Source organism: Leuciscus leuciscus, assembly GCF_965113295.1.
Source record: "Leuciscus leuciscus genome assembly, chromosome: 9".
Classification (NCBI taxonomy): domain Eukaryota; kingdom Metazoa; phylum Chordata; class Actinopteri; order Cypriniformes; family Leuciscidae; genus Leuciscus; species Leuciscus leuciscus.
The window spans coordinates 21,262,638-21,278,515 of record NC_138733.1 but is presented as its reverse complement, the minus strand read 5'-3'; the positions used below and the strand labels follow the sequence as shown (position 1 = coordinate 21,278,515).

General features: G+C 36.6%; 1 protein-coding gene across 1 annotated transcript in view; it reads left to right on the top strand.

The window, feature by feature from the left end:
• The window catches only part of pafah1b1a (platelet-activating factor acetylhydrolase 1b, regulatory subunit 1a), a 41,842-nt gene that overhangs the window by 12,051 nt on the left and 13,913 nt on the right, over positions 1 to 15,878 (top strand). The window lies entirely within an intron of this gene.

Here is a 15,878-nt window from a genome sequence, read left to right as displayed (position 1 = left end):
AGAATATGAACTTAACGCGCAAAGTTTCATGCTGAGCGTTTCGTGATATACTGGCATAAAATCAACACACACACACATATATATAGCCTAAATATATATATATATATATATATATATATATATATATATATATATATAGTATGCATACGTGTATTGCATTAGCTTAAACTGTCACAGCACTTGCATATTGTCCTCCTATTGTTAGTTTAACTGTAAATCGCTTTGGATAAAAGCTTCTGCTAAATGACTAAATGTAAAAATTGGCTTGACATTGGACATTCGCACATTTAGGGACCGTCTCTAAAGTTGCCTACAACATTGGCATACACGTTTCTAACTTCAATAGCAAACTTAAATTTATTTGAATAAATATCAAAAATCCAAAGGGTGCGCATTATGCCTGACACTACATGAACACTTTACAGTTGGTTTTATGACTGTAAGTCGTTCTATTCAAATGCTATCGGAGTTAGAAACGTGTATACCAAAGTCGTATTTAGAGACGGTCCCTAAATGTGCGAATGTCCAACATCAAACCATCTGTATGCCAATCTATCACTGGGAAACGCTCAGCATTAAGCTTTGCGCGTTATTCTGAGTCCATCTGCTTGCCTGCGAGTTTGGTCTTTTACATCACTGTAGTCCATTAAGCTACGTTGTATATGTCCAGCAGGGGAATCCTTAAGTATTGAGGGAAACCCTAATAGCCTGCATGCAGCACATCGCCACAATATAAAGTTATAGCAACTAAACAACCAAGAGAAATATATGTCAACATAAAAAATGTAACATTGGATCTGTATATCCGCATCGGGGAATAACATTATAATCTCGTTCACGGTAGAGAAAGATGCATGTAGGCTACACAGGAAAAGTAACTGTGAAGACACTGAATTTAACATAAAACAGCCGTCATAATAATCACAAATACACTTACATTGCTGTAAATGAGTTTTATGAATGAATGACTTGTTCTAACTGTTGCTGGTCTTCAACACGCGCTTTTGCACCATCTGATGGTGAGGTAGACTAACAGCAGATGGAGAGTATGCTCGGCAATCTACTGCTTTTCCTGCAGTTCCTGGACGTCAATGTTGAATTTACTGTCGAATTTGAACCACTGAATTTGTGGAAGCGAATTTGCAAAGCGAAATAAAATGGACCGAAAATTGCCTGTTGAATATTATTGGTTGTATTTTTAAACAGTTTGAATATTTTGGAAGTGAAATATGAAAGGTGAATATGGATTATTGAATTTTTAATAATAAAAAGGTGTTTGAAATGTTTTTAATTGAAATATTCACAGCTTAAATATTCAACCATGTTGAATTTCAGCCCATAAAAATGTAAGCACTAAAAATACAATGCATTAAAATGCAAGCATGGTTAATGCAATGCCTATTTTTTTTCAAGTAGTGCAATTCAACAGGCTTTTTATTTCAAAAACATTTGACATTATTCTACTTCCATAATATTCTCTCTGTGTTTGGCTGTTGATTTAGAGGGTCACGGTTAAGGCCCTGATATACTCACTGCAAAATTATTTTTCGTTCTTCGCTTCTAGGTAAAAAGAAGTTCGAAATATGTTTGCAATGATATTCTGTTAGAAGTTTAATGTTGGGATAAAAAGAAAAATGACAAAATTGCAGAAAGGTTGTTAACTTCTCCCCTTCATAGACCTCTAGCTTATATGTGAAGTGCTTTTAGACTGGCTGCAAATGGAGCAAGCTGGGCAGTTTTTGTATATACTGATAGAATACCAGGGGGCGTCTTGATGCATTACTTACTGCGGGATTCATTAGACAAAAGCAGAGGGGAAATGGAGGCATTGACAAAGCTGACTGCCTGTCTTAACAGTTTTCCTCTTTTTATTCAGGCTTTTCTCAATACATAGAGCAGAGCGGCTGGCCATACAGAAATGATACTTGAACTATTTAAAAATCTTTTCTGGAGAACATAGAGTTTGTCTGTTGTAAGAATTGTTCTCCTTGGCCCACTTTTTATATTTGATTTAATAAATTTTTTTCTTTCTTGCCTGTCTAGGTTTTTCTTGTAAATTTTATATATTATATTCATTTTAAATAGATTTGCTTGTTCATTTAAAGCTGCAGTCCGTAGTTTTTCCTCTTTGTCGCCATCTCTGTTCGAAATCTGCAATTGCAGTTATTCGCGGAATTATCAACTTTACGTGGGTTGTGCCTCGGCACTGCACAGCACGGATGAATCCAATGTTTTAAGGAGAATGTGCGGCTGTTAGTCGCCGCACCGGTGGTGTGGATACTGTCTAGGGCCCTATGATTTCCGTGATGCGGAAAACGCGTTTTTTTTTTTTTACTTCTCACAGGGTGGCCGCGGGTCCTTAAAAAGTCTTAAAATGTCTTAAATAAAGTTTTCCTAAAAAAAGGCCTTAAAAAGTCTTAAAATGTCTTAAATTCAGATTCGATAGGTCTTAAATATTCTGGTCACGTTACCGCTAAAATTTCTCCAGTCTGACGGACCTAATATCCATCAAATAACCAGTGAAGCATCGAATCGCGAGAATGATTCAGATTTTATTACATAAACAGCTATTGATAATGATAATGTAGGCTTTTTCTGGTAACGCTGTTGAGGCTCGCGCTGCTTGTCTCTGTTATAGATTTTATAGGAAGAAATCAAAACAAATGAGCATAACGGCAAACAAAAAAACTCCCAGAAGAAACATACTGAGGTAAAAATACACTCTCGCGTTTCGGAAGTCGGGATAGACGGAATTGTCACTTGCATAATCGGGCCAGCATTGCATCATAAGTAACTTTACCATTTGCACGTCTTTTAAAGTTTTACCTGATTAAACATTCACGCGATTTGAAACTATTCAGTACTTGCGCGCTGTCTGAGAGAGATGTTTTTTTCTCTGCACACATACATAGAGTAAAGCCGCCTCACAAACAGCTCACGGGTAACAAAAGTTATTTTTCGTGGATTTTATCGCTGTAACAGTCAAAAACATGCGAAAATGATGTCAATTTCGGTCTTGGTGAGTATCCTCTAAACACAGTCGGTTATGTCTTAAGCATAAATCGCACGTGACCGTATAATGAAAACAGGACCCGTGCACTAGCTCTTAAAGGGACAGCAGCCATATGTGTCTGTCATTAATTTGGTTGTCAAAACAACAAACCATAGCTTTTATTTTAAGGAATCAGGATTAATAGCCTATGTATTTAATTTAGTCAGGACTAAAATACTACCCAGTGTTATTTTACATTTGATTACTTTATTCAGTCTCTGTAGTATTTCTGAATACTAGTGTTAGACCTAAGCAAAAACTTTTCTCTTTATTTCTATTTATTGGTATCTTTATTCTATTGTATTTATTTGTGCTACGTTTTTCAATTTAATTCAAAGATTGAAATCAAGCTTCCTTGTGTTGTGTTCATTCTTAAGACCAAAATTACCCCATTGTAAAAATGCAATGAGTGAGCATACATTTAAGCGAGATACATGTAATAAAAAAAAAAGTCTAAACTCCCCCCTCAAATTTCCCCCCCATTTTTCAAAATGAAATTCAGGCCCTGAGTGAATATTAAATTATTTCAATTACTTAGGTTAAATATTACATATACGCATGTAATATAATATGTATTTCCATCACAGGTTTGGTCTTAAATTTCATTCAAAGTGGCATTAAAAAGGTCTTAAAAAGTCTTAAATTTAACTTGTTTATATCTGTAGACACCCTGTTCTCATTTTTTCAGTTTAAAACAACAAACGTAGAAAGGTCTCTACCTAAACCGTGGCCAAATGGCATTGTTAAACATGTTGCCTAGTAACCATACGTCCTTACGTTCCCGCGGAAAGGAAAAAAATGTCGAAGCGAGCTCGTCAAGGGGCTGTTCACATGTCGTGTCTTTTGCGCGCGCAAGTTCGTTATTTCAAATGTAGGCGCGCGGCAAGCACGCTCATAATTGAAGTGATGCGCTCATTTTTTCCAGGCACAACGAGATGAAAACACCTCAACTTTTCAGAATGCCGCAAGCGCACCGCAGTTCATGTGACAAGAACCAACATATCAACTTCACCCTTTCCGTAACAACATTGAAAGCTCAGTCAACATAAAGGATGGGGGTGCACCACAAACACTACGGGTGTTTTTCTCTTCTCCGTAAATAAATCTTGTAGCAGAGCTACAGCAAGCGTTTTTCGGTGGAAATCTATTAGCTACTAAAACTTATTTGTCGTTGTGGAGAGCGCAGTGCATGGTTGCATAGCAACAACTGACGCCACGGGAAAATCGGACCCAATTTTACTATTAATAATAAAAGATAAGCTAATGTGCATTGTTTTTGTAAATGTCAGTAATTTATCTTTTTTTGCTTACATGGAGGGGTCACTGATGATGATGGGTTAACACTGTACTTTTATGTGTCATTGTGTTGACTTTCTGTCAGGCACATATCGTTTTTTCAGTGTTTCTGGCTCCCTGCAGCATGGCTGCATTTAATCTTTAATTTAATATTCATCAATCCTACCATGTAACTGTTACCTTCATACGGTATTTTTGGCCAGAGATTTGTTGAAGATTTGGCTGAATTTTGGAGAATTTTGATTGTGCTTTGCTGAATATATTAACAGTTTAAATAAAAAAGCTGAATTGTGAGGTTGTGTAACTGAATTTTTAAAGGTCAATACTGCTTAGAAGTGAAAAGAAAACAAGCAAATCCGAAAGGGCTAAAAATACCCCCCCAAAAAAACGGAATTTGAAAATAAATAAAACTTATTTCATAGGGCCCTAACTGTCATTCGGAATCACAGATTATACTTTTTGGAAGTATGACCAACATAATAATTTTCACCAGTTAATGTCATCTGAACAAGTAAGTAACATCCACTTTTGTTCTGACCAACTAAGGGAAAAAAACATTGCAGTAAATCGTGCTGATTAAATCTAACGATCGCTTACATCACGTCAAACCGTGCAAATTATACTTTGTTCTCAAATTGTTAATGTTAACAACATCAGCATTGCGTGACTACATTTAATGCCCTTCCGATATTATCCTTGTTTTCGCATGGGACCGGTTGCAGTCTCTTTTTTTCTGTAGCCAGTCCGAAGTCTTTGGCATTTTACAACGGATGAATCTCCAGTTGTCACTGGTGATTGTCGTTTGAATCTTTCTGGATCCGCCATCAAATTTATAAGTTTAATTGTATCAAGTTATGTGAGAAAAGGCTATAAATCTCCACCTCCAACATCCTCGCACCCAACACAGCCTACTAGCCGAGACAACTTCTTTATGTGTACAGATGTGATGTAATGACGCAATGACATGCTCGAATTTCCCGCGGAAATCCACCAGTACCACTGGAATTAAAAACATTATTACAAGCTTACCATTTGGAATCGAGCTAAGGCAAGCAGATAGTTTTGAACACTGGCTGATTATGTACTTGCTCAAACATTTATTTTGGATAATTTTTAACCCCAAAACTGCAGCTAAAAAAAAAAAAAAGAATTATAAAGCATTAAGAAAACTGTGTCAGGATTCCTGGTGATGTTTATCTTGGTCATACGGTTGCACAACATCTTAAAATTGCTATATATAGTTACAAAGACATAATGGAGTCACTCATACAAGAGCACATTGTGTCTGTGCATTGAACGCTTGGCAGATTGAAGCCTGTGAGGGTTTGTTTTAAAAATAAACACAGCACACTGCTCTGTAGACACATGTGAGATGTGGGTATTTTTGATGGAAGGTTTGCTTTTTCTCCATTGTCTCAGGAGTCATTTCTCTCCTGGAGTGAGAGTTTAACTCAGTGTGAGCTCATACGTCAGGTCTTCCTATAGGAGCTAAATATTGCTGTTGACTCTGCGGTTGAGATAAAATGTGCTCTCATCTTGCTCCAGGCTGTCTGTATTTGGTTGTGTTCCTTGTATCTTGTTATTAGATCTTACCTTCTTACCTTTGGCTTTGGGATTTTATTCTAATTAAACAGATTTGCAAGTTAATTGTGAAATTATTCGTAGCTGATCTACTCTAAATAATAATCCTTCTTAACCTTCAAAATCACCTCAGCACTGAAATCTAGCACTCCATTCATGTAAGGTTCCGCATCTGTCTATGTTTGAAATTAATATAAAACAACAAAAATAATGATAATAAAATACTATTCAAGTTTTTTACTTTTTTATATTATTTCAATATTTTTTTTTTACAAATATATTCAGCTTAGCAGTGTTTCAAACAATGTGAATGAAACATACTTTTGCACATGGTCAAAATAAATGATTTAAAATAAATTGTGTGCGTGGTTGTGAAGTTTCATTGTGACAGCAGTAGGTTTCGTGTTGTGTTGTGCTGTAGGTGTGGCAGGTGATTGCAGGCCTGGCCTCTGGAGACCACCTCATTCTAAAGCATAGCCTATTTGCCAGCCCCTGGCGAGCTCTGATGAAGCTGCCGCCAGCCAATCAGCAGGAATCCCATCACCAGTATGGATTTAATCTGCAGACTGGCACACGGAGGAGGTGATGGCCCTTCTGCTGCTCTTAGGAGCTTCACCCATCGACTTAGATGCTACGTCAGCACCTCTAGAGTCAGTCTAGACTTCAGATTGAGATTTATTTTGTTATTGTAGGTGGCTGAAATGGGGTAATTGAAATGCCAAATATTTGAGATGTTAAGAAAAGATTCAGGCAGGGGGTGTTTGAATTGCAATTTTCTGGTTGTGTAGTTGTTTGATTAAGAGATTCCTGAGGAGGAGCTGAGCAAAGCTTTACACACATAATACATGCATTAGTGCCACATGCAGTCAGAGATTATTATGCCAACCGTCACTCCTTCATTGTGGCGAGGGAAGGTGAATGCGTAATCTAAAGCTTCCTCCCGATAGTGTGGAAATCCCTCTGCTCCTGCCTGCTTGTGTGTGTGCGCATTCGTGAGATTGTGTCATGGCTCAGGACTTATTCAAATGATTGTAAACAAAAACACAGCATTAGTGCTAAGACCCCACTCTGCTAGTCGTCTTAAGGGGCGCGGCCTCTGCGGAGCAGCCCAAATCTCATTAACACCGTGCATGTGTTTGTGAGACAGCTGGCTCAACACTCCCATGCTGTGCGCACACACACATCCAAATTGCATGTGCCCTTTACACACTCTAGCTCAAGGTCTGCCGTCTCTGAACTGCCAGAACATGGAGCGTTTGCAATTAACCCACATTCATCATATCACTAAAATAAGACTGTCTGTATGTTTCATTCATTTTTTTTGACTTTCTGGTGTCATGTTTTCTGGGTAGAGTTTCAGTTTAAATGGCAGTCACCATTTTTATCAGCTTGTGTATAATATTCTGGTGGTGCCTAGATATGGTTCAGGTCCTTTCTCCAATCCATGTCTGTGGCAGTTATGCAGGGAATCAGTTTTTGATCTCAAACTAAATTCATAAATCATTTAAATCATTAGTCACTTTTTATTTTTTTTATTTTTTTATTTATTTAAAAAAAGGTCCCTAATTGTAAGCAATATTGTGTTGTAAGCAATATAGTGTTGTTTACTGTAATGCAAAACCTACATAATGCATTGTTATAATTAGGCTACATAATAAAATTTCTTTGGTTTGAACAATAGCCTTATTTTTACCAATGCACCAAGATCTGCTTCATGTGTGTCTATATCATGGTTTCATTATTACATGCTCTTTTTTTGATTTTAGTTAGCTCCCTGTTCATATTACAGGCATTGTTTGACCTATTCACTGACATGTAGTGTAGATTAAATTAACGAGGCTTTTTGAGAACTGATAAGGTCAGAATGTTAGATATGCTGTGGTTCCTGCATTATTTCTTGGGGTTTTCTAGTTTTAGTGTCATCCGATTTGAGAGCTTTTTTGTTATGGTCTGACATTTATTAAAAAGCTTTGTCTAACTGGTTCTTACTGGAAACCAGTGTACTGTCTACTTGGATGCTTCAAGAACACATTGTGTGTGCTTACTCAGCAGACTTGCAGCAACCTCTGTTTAGGAGCCTTTTATCAGGGAATAATGCTCCCGTAGAATCCCTGGATAGAGCCACAAAGTGAGAGTGCTGGCTTTGATGAAAGCCACTTTCTGTCGGCCATGTTGTTTCATGTACAGAGTTTGTACAAAGGTTACCAACTTTCAAAGCCTGCAAAGGGACTCTTTCTGCAGTCCTGTGATGCCATGTTCTGATACATGATGGCAGCTGGATAATAAGCAAAGCAAATCCAAACGCCCAGAGGCAGCCAGACAAGATATACCCACAGGGGATCATCTGAGTCTGATAAGGCTTGTTTGTTTACTGAGGAGAGATGCACTGGGTTTGTGGAGTCGATGTGGGAGGGGTACGGGATGCTGTCTTGCTGGCAGTGGTGATGTGGATCCGGAAGCAAGCACTTAGCGGAAATGATGTTCGAGCGAGATGACTCTCCTCCAAAAAGAATGAGGTAATGCTGCTCATCTCTTCTCCTGCAGTCGCTCTCCTTACTCACTTTACATGCACATGTATTCTGCCACCACCCTGCCTGAGATTTATCGTTTGACGTTTGATGAGGACTTGCTCTTGTGCTGCAGATTCAGTCATATGGTCCTGAACATATTACTACAGATCAAATGCATCAGTAAATTAGCTATTAGATATATATTGTGAAATTGGTTTTATTTTTCCCAAATTCCCTGTTTTATTTTGCATTCTTCTGGATTCTATTTTGAATGAATGATTTAATTGAATTTGAATCATCAAAAATGATGCCTAATCAATTGAATTCATGAAGTGAAATGGTTCATTTTTTCAGAAATTGTTTATCTGGATATTTTTATTATTCTGGATTCTGTGTTTTGATTTATATATTATCAAAAACAGTGTTAAGGCCAAAGTAGCCTTAATTTTTTTTTTAAATGCATACACGTGTATGCGAGGGTCCAAGTATGTTTGGACGACACAAATTTCGTCACCTGAATAGTGTGTGTACCGCCGGATTTTTGTAACTGCGTATACGTCGCACATGCGCATTGAATTTGTTTTGCACTAATCAGTTGTTCCACAATGTGGCTACACTGGCCCAGGTTGTTGTTTCACAGTAAAAAAAAAGGAACTAAAGAGATGTAACCACTAGGGCTGTCACGATTCCTCGATTAAATTAGAGTATTCAATTAAAAAATTCCTGAATTGCAATTTACCTGTCTCGAGTAACACGGAGCGGATCCGTTCACAGTAAATGCTGCTCCACACAAACTGTTGTCATTTACATGCGCATATGCTGAGAGTTTGGGTTGCATATAACTTTCGTTTGGGAACGCAGTGTGCGCCTTTTCATCAAACTTGTAAGGTAAAGCATTTATAAACCTGCGCCAACACAGTAATATACAATAATATGTTACAAAATATGCAGAGTGTTTGCTGCGAATTCAAAATGAGTTTAAACCATCGCTCTGATTTTGCATGTTGTGATGTCCACATATTCTACAGTGGCTGTAGCATTTCTAACCTAAAGAAGTCACCAAATAATAAAGATTAAGTAAAAATTAAATGTTATTTGGCCAGTGGATTTGATCTGCTGTAAAGTGTAACAAGACAAGGCCATCGGCGCCCTCTGCAGACATTTGTTATAATGCATAATGTACATAAGATGGTTGTTTATATTATGCATTTCAACAGTGTTGTCTATAAAACCATATGATTACTTACTTTTGATAGTTTATTTGAACCAAATATTATTGCCTCATTGTTAAATATATTTTAAGTCATTTTAAAGGTTTAGGTCTTTGTTAAAAATCTGATTACTCAATAATTGACCGATTACTCGATTACCAAAATAATCATTGACAGCCCTAGTTGGTACAACAACATTCAAAATACCGGAGAATGCAACCAGAGATGCACCGAAATGAAAATTCTGGGCAAAACCCAATAATTCTGGACGCATTGCTGAAAACTGAAGCCAAAAATTACTTTTTGATAATTATTTCTTATTTTAAATTAGTTTTTTTTGTATAATTTGTATATTAATATTACAGTTTTTAATTAAATTCAATATTTTTAATGATTCTGAACTTTAAGAAATACAAGCCAATAAAATAAAAATAACCACACTTTTTATTGAAAGTAGAGATGCACCGATTGATCGGCTGGTGACCGGAATTGGCCGATTTCCACGTGACCGGCGACCGGCCGGTCAGTCTGACAAATGCCGATTTTATGCCGGTCAAATGCACTCGGGCGCCGCATGATTAACGCGCTACATCAGCATCACACGTGCACACGGAACTCACATGTAGGAAACCTCGTGAATTACGTTCGTTCAGACCGCAAACGCGTATTTTTTTCCGCCGTGCATGTTAATCAGTGAGTGCATTCACAACGGGAGCAGGAGCAGCGCGTGAGCGTCAAGCAGGAGCGTCGCGAGCAGTGAAGCGCGTGTTTCGGCGCCGAGGCTATTTGCTGCACTGCTCACGCTCAATTAAAGGGAAAGCACACTTTTGATGGACAAAATAGCCCAAAATGCACAGAATTTGCGTGTTTTAACAAGAACTGGAGTAGGCTATGTCAGAAAAGGAAACGAAGACTAATATTTATATAAAATGTACCCATTTAAACTTGTTTTATAATTCAGTTTGTACAAGTGATTGCAATAGGCCTGTGTGTGTGTGCTTTGAGAAATATCTTTATACTGCAAGGCTATATTTATTTTATTTTTTATTTATATATTATTTTATTGCCATTCCCTGTTTTCATAAAGATGTTTAGTTTGCTAAATACATATAGAATTATTGGATATTGAATGTGAAAAGTCCATAACACTGCACTTGTGTGTGAATTACCCACACCTGGAGTAATTTCTATAGTTCTATTTTATAGCGTTTATCTGTTCAAAAAAAGATGTACTATGCAAATTGTAAAATGTTCTATTACAGAGAAGATATAAAATAAATATTTGTGTGTGCTGTAAAGTGGTTAGAAAAAATGAAATCGGAATCGGCTAAAATCGGTATCGGCAGGTCAAACTTAATGAAAAATCGGAAATCGGAATCGGCCCAGAAAATTGTAATCGGTGCATCTCTAATTGAAAGTAACACTAACATGATAGAAAATGGGTGAAGAATCAATTTAACAGCTCTATTTTGACCAATTATCCAAATAGGGGGGTAGTCCTAGAAAATTATTATTATCAGAGCATGCGAGCAGAACAGTGAACGAGAGGGTAGCATCATTTTACCGGTTTTATAGAAAATGGCATTTTTAGCTGCCGAAATTTCTACTACAACACACTACAACCCCCTTGAGAAGCGCTTGTGTGAAGGGGTTATGAGGTTGAAGTTCATGTGGAGTGTCCTCATAATAGTAAGATGGCAGATACTAAAAAAAACACGTGTAATGCATCATCCAAATTTATTATACAGTGAATTCCTTTTTTTATGACTGGAATCCGTGATTCCGTCCGCATTTTCCAGATCTTGGAAATCATAGGGCTGTATGCACCTGTCAAAAATGCTGTCTAGATAAGCAGCTCTGCATGTTTTGAGACAGTTCTTTGGTTAGTTTGAGGAAGCCCTCTCTAAATGAAGATTATCTTTTGTTCCTTGTCTTCAGCATCTCTGCCCACTCAGGTTCTTCGCCACTTCGCTTCTCGGTTTCCATGGATACCAGCCCAGAGCTTTGAGCACTCATTTGTTTGTTCACAATGTTTTCTTTTCTTTGCCATTTTCAGTACAATTTCCAATGTTTTATTGCAGATAGCAGTATCACAAAAAATCTCTTGTGGCTTGCTGTTATTGACCTATTCATCTGGATTAGAGATGTAGGGTTTCAATGACATCAAAAGCGGTTGGGCAGGTGTTTGAGGACTATTTTGGGAATTATTTGAAAGTAATTTGTTGTTGTTAATGCTTGCTTGTTTACTTATGCCTGCCAACACTAATCTTTGGTACTTGTCTGTTTCCACATCATGCATGATGAAACATTGAAATTTCATTTTGTGGCCATCTTAATGATATACTGAACATAGATTTAATAAAGTCTTTACTTTGTATGTGATCAAAGTGACTTTGGGCAGAAATCACAGTTAAGGATGGTTGTCTTTGTTGCTCTTCTTTATTCAAGCATTTTATTAAATGTGTCCAAAAAGCTCATAAAGCAGAGTTTCACATGGGCTGCTTGATGTGTTTTGACAGATTGCACTTGCTGTTTAATGATTTTCAGGATTTTTTTTCTCCAGAGCATAACTTACATTTACAGTTATATTCTTGTCTGTAAATGTTATGAATTCATGAACTGCATCAGCACCGAAAACACAGGGATTTTTTTTTTTTTTTTTTACAATAATCGCACAACCTATTCAATATTCTATCAATCAACTAATCGAATATTTGAAAATCTTGACTCATCCTCATTCGTTCCAAACCTGCATACTTTTTTATCTGCAAAACACAAAAGATGATACTTTGAAGAACACTGGGAACCAAGCAAGAAGCAACACCCCATTAACTTCCAATTGTATGGAAGTCAAAAATCACTGAGACATTTCTCAAAATATCAATCTTTTGTGTTCCACAGAAGAATGTAAGTCATAATTTTGGAGTGAATGATGAAGGTGAGTAAATGATAACATAAATTTCATTATTTTGTGAACTAAAATTGACCTTATTTAATTGAAATCCAAAATATTATGCTAGTTATGTTTTTATGAACTGCACATAGACTGGACAAGTAATTCATGAAATTTATCAGATGGTTTCATAATTGGTTTTAAATAAATGTATCGTTTCTTGCTTAAAGCTTTGCGATGGCAACGTTTTGCACATGTGTAATTGACTACTGTATACAATATACAAACAAAGAATGAGTGACAGAATTCAGGGCTTTCACTCCTGCATTTAACTGTTGTTGTCACTCTCAAAACTTTCCAGAATGTACATGGCCATAATCATCACAGTTTTGTTTTGCTAAACGGCTCTATTTGACTCACAAAGAAGCATTGTTGTTGAGCTGTGTCTCTAGGAAAGGTATCTGTTGAGCATGTCCAACTCAAAGCAGAGTAGAGTCACACACACACAATTGTCCCCTTCAGCATTAAGCGGTGTAGTTCATTCCTGCCGTCTGTCACATGAGAGATAACCTCATGCTAACCTTGACTTTAATCAGAGCACCCTCACTGTCAGTAGATTTGATGCTAGTGCTCTGTCACTTCATTGTGTGCTCCTTAGTGAACTGGCCAACACCAAATAGTTCACACAGTGTATATAGGCTATATAATCATATTATTTATCTCCAACCATGAGTTTATCCTCTGCCTGTGTGCTGTTAGACTCTTTGTTGTCTGGTCTATAGATATTATAATTCTTGTCTATCTTGATTTTGATCTTGATTTAAGAGAATATGTGCACAATGTGGCTGTCTTGCTGAAACAGCATTTCCATATTGGGCTGTGGATCCTTCTGGCATCACAATGCCAGGAAGAGTTTGGACAGCAGAGTGGCGTCTCTGACAGCCTTCTTTGTCTTCACTATCACTACTATCAGTGAATATCTTCCGCTCACCACAGTCTTGCTGACTCCTCAGCAGCTCAGAATGTGTTGAAAGAAGAGGTGGAGGCTTCCTTCTAATAACTGACATATTCTTTCACTATTAAAGTAAAAAGCACGTGTATTCTATTTGAATGTGCTCACATTTTCTTTTAATCTGTAAAGGATTGTTTTAATGTATAACAAAACAATATACATTCAAATATAATGTATAAAAAAAATGGTGGTGGGGGAGATGTTGTATGTGATTTGCAGGCATCAGGGAGCTGCTATCAATATGTGGCGTAGTGTTGTCATGATACTGGAATTTCCAACTTCTATACGATACCGTAAAAAATATTGATTTCCGATACCATTTTCAATACCACAGGGAAAACTGCCATTTATAACCGCCATACAGATAATTTATCTCTATTGTTTGGTAATTTGGGTAATAGAATGTTTCAGCTAGTCGTTAATGCCGGGGACACACTTAACGACTAGCTGAAACATTCTACGAATGAACTGAACACACTTACAGACGGTTTCCAACGACTCGAGCAGATTTTAAACACTGACTATTACAGCATTTAAATGTTTCAAACAGCCATTCAGATTTTTGTATTCGCTATGGTGTTCACCGCACCAAATCCTTAATGTAAGGATATTTATTTTAATTTAAACATTTTATTATTTCAATCTGGACTACAACTTGCCCTATATATTGTTTGAATATGTTCTGATTCTTTATTGTTCAGTCAGACTTTACAATGAGGTTCCATTATTTAACATTAATTAGTTAACATAAACTCACAATTAAAAATACTTCTAAAGCATTTATTCATCTTAATTTAATTTCAACATTTAATAACTTTGTTAAAATAAAAAATTATAACTTATTTAATGGATCTGAGCTTACATGAACTAAGTTTTTTTTTTTAACTAACTTTAACAAAGAATAATAACTTCTGCCGTAAACTCTAGTGTGAAGGTGCACGACTTGCCGTCACGTTTCTCACACGCGAGAGAGAGTCTTGCATACCACGCAGAATTGACACACTACATGTAAACTATTCTTGTTTGTATTTTCCTGTCAAAATAACGGCGTTCATCTGGAATTATTCAGCTTTTAAGAACAAGCAAAAGATATGCTGGTTCTCCGGTAGTGGGTGGAACTAATGAGCAGACGGCAATCTCATTGGCTGGCACTCATCCCTGTTTTAATTTCAGCAAATCAGTTTGAGCTGGCACTGACAACGTGATTAACATTCATGAACCCAGCAGCTCATGTGTGTTGTATATTGTCATTATTAGTTGTAGGATTATTATCTTTTAATAATAATTCATAATATAATAAGGTTTTGGTTCAAATGCATGGATGAGGAAAATATAGCATCTTGAAAATCTCTGCAGTTCGTAAAAAATAAAAATGGGTCGTCTGTCAAATGAAGGAAGGCTGTTGGAGTTTCCAATGCTGACAAAATAAAGATAAAATACACAAATAACATGTTTCTTCTGCATCTGAATAAATGAAAATGTCAAAATCGTGAGTCTTTTTTGATTTCATAAATATCCTATGGCTAGATGACAAATGAACATCACAAACATGACACTTTTGAATAGTGTATTTATAAAATTAATGTATTTACATGTAATATAATTTCATCTTAAACAATTAAGGAAAGTAATGTATGTGTGTGTTTATTGTTATCGGTAGGGGTGTGACGAGACACGGGATTGGGTTCGCGAGAACGAGACGAGATTTTTGCACTATTTTATAGAAATCCTTCATGACAAAATTCATGTCTGGAAAAATAGTCTGCAGGTGCATTTTGAAATGTTTTAACTAATAATCTTGTAACTAATGCTATTTAAGTTGTACTTTGAGTATGAATTATGAAATGCATTGAAAGACAACAATATACAAGCACTGTAAAAGGTTTTGCCACGAACTCAACTGACGGGCTTTTCTACTGTATGATTTCACATGAGTCTCTTCAGACCTTACTGTACATAAATGATGAGCTTCCAGAACTTCTGATTGAGGCTGTGTGTGACCTTAAGTGCAAGTGCAACCATAATCAAAGTACTCTCAATATTCAAAGTGCAAACAGAGACCAGAGCCACAACTACACAGTCCAGAGATAGGTTTGATATTGGAAGACAGGCTATTGTATGCAGACTAATTTGTGCACACCAGGGAGCTTGTAGCACAAGATCTCGTCACACCCCTAGTTATTGGTAATACTGCAAAATCTTACCCTTTAAAAGTAGATCAATCTAAAATATTTGTACACTAATGCTTTTTTAGATTTTGCTGTTTCTGTTTTGGTCGACTTATGCAGGCTAATCAGATATACTGCTTTCATAAATGTATTTT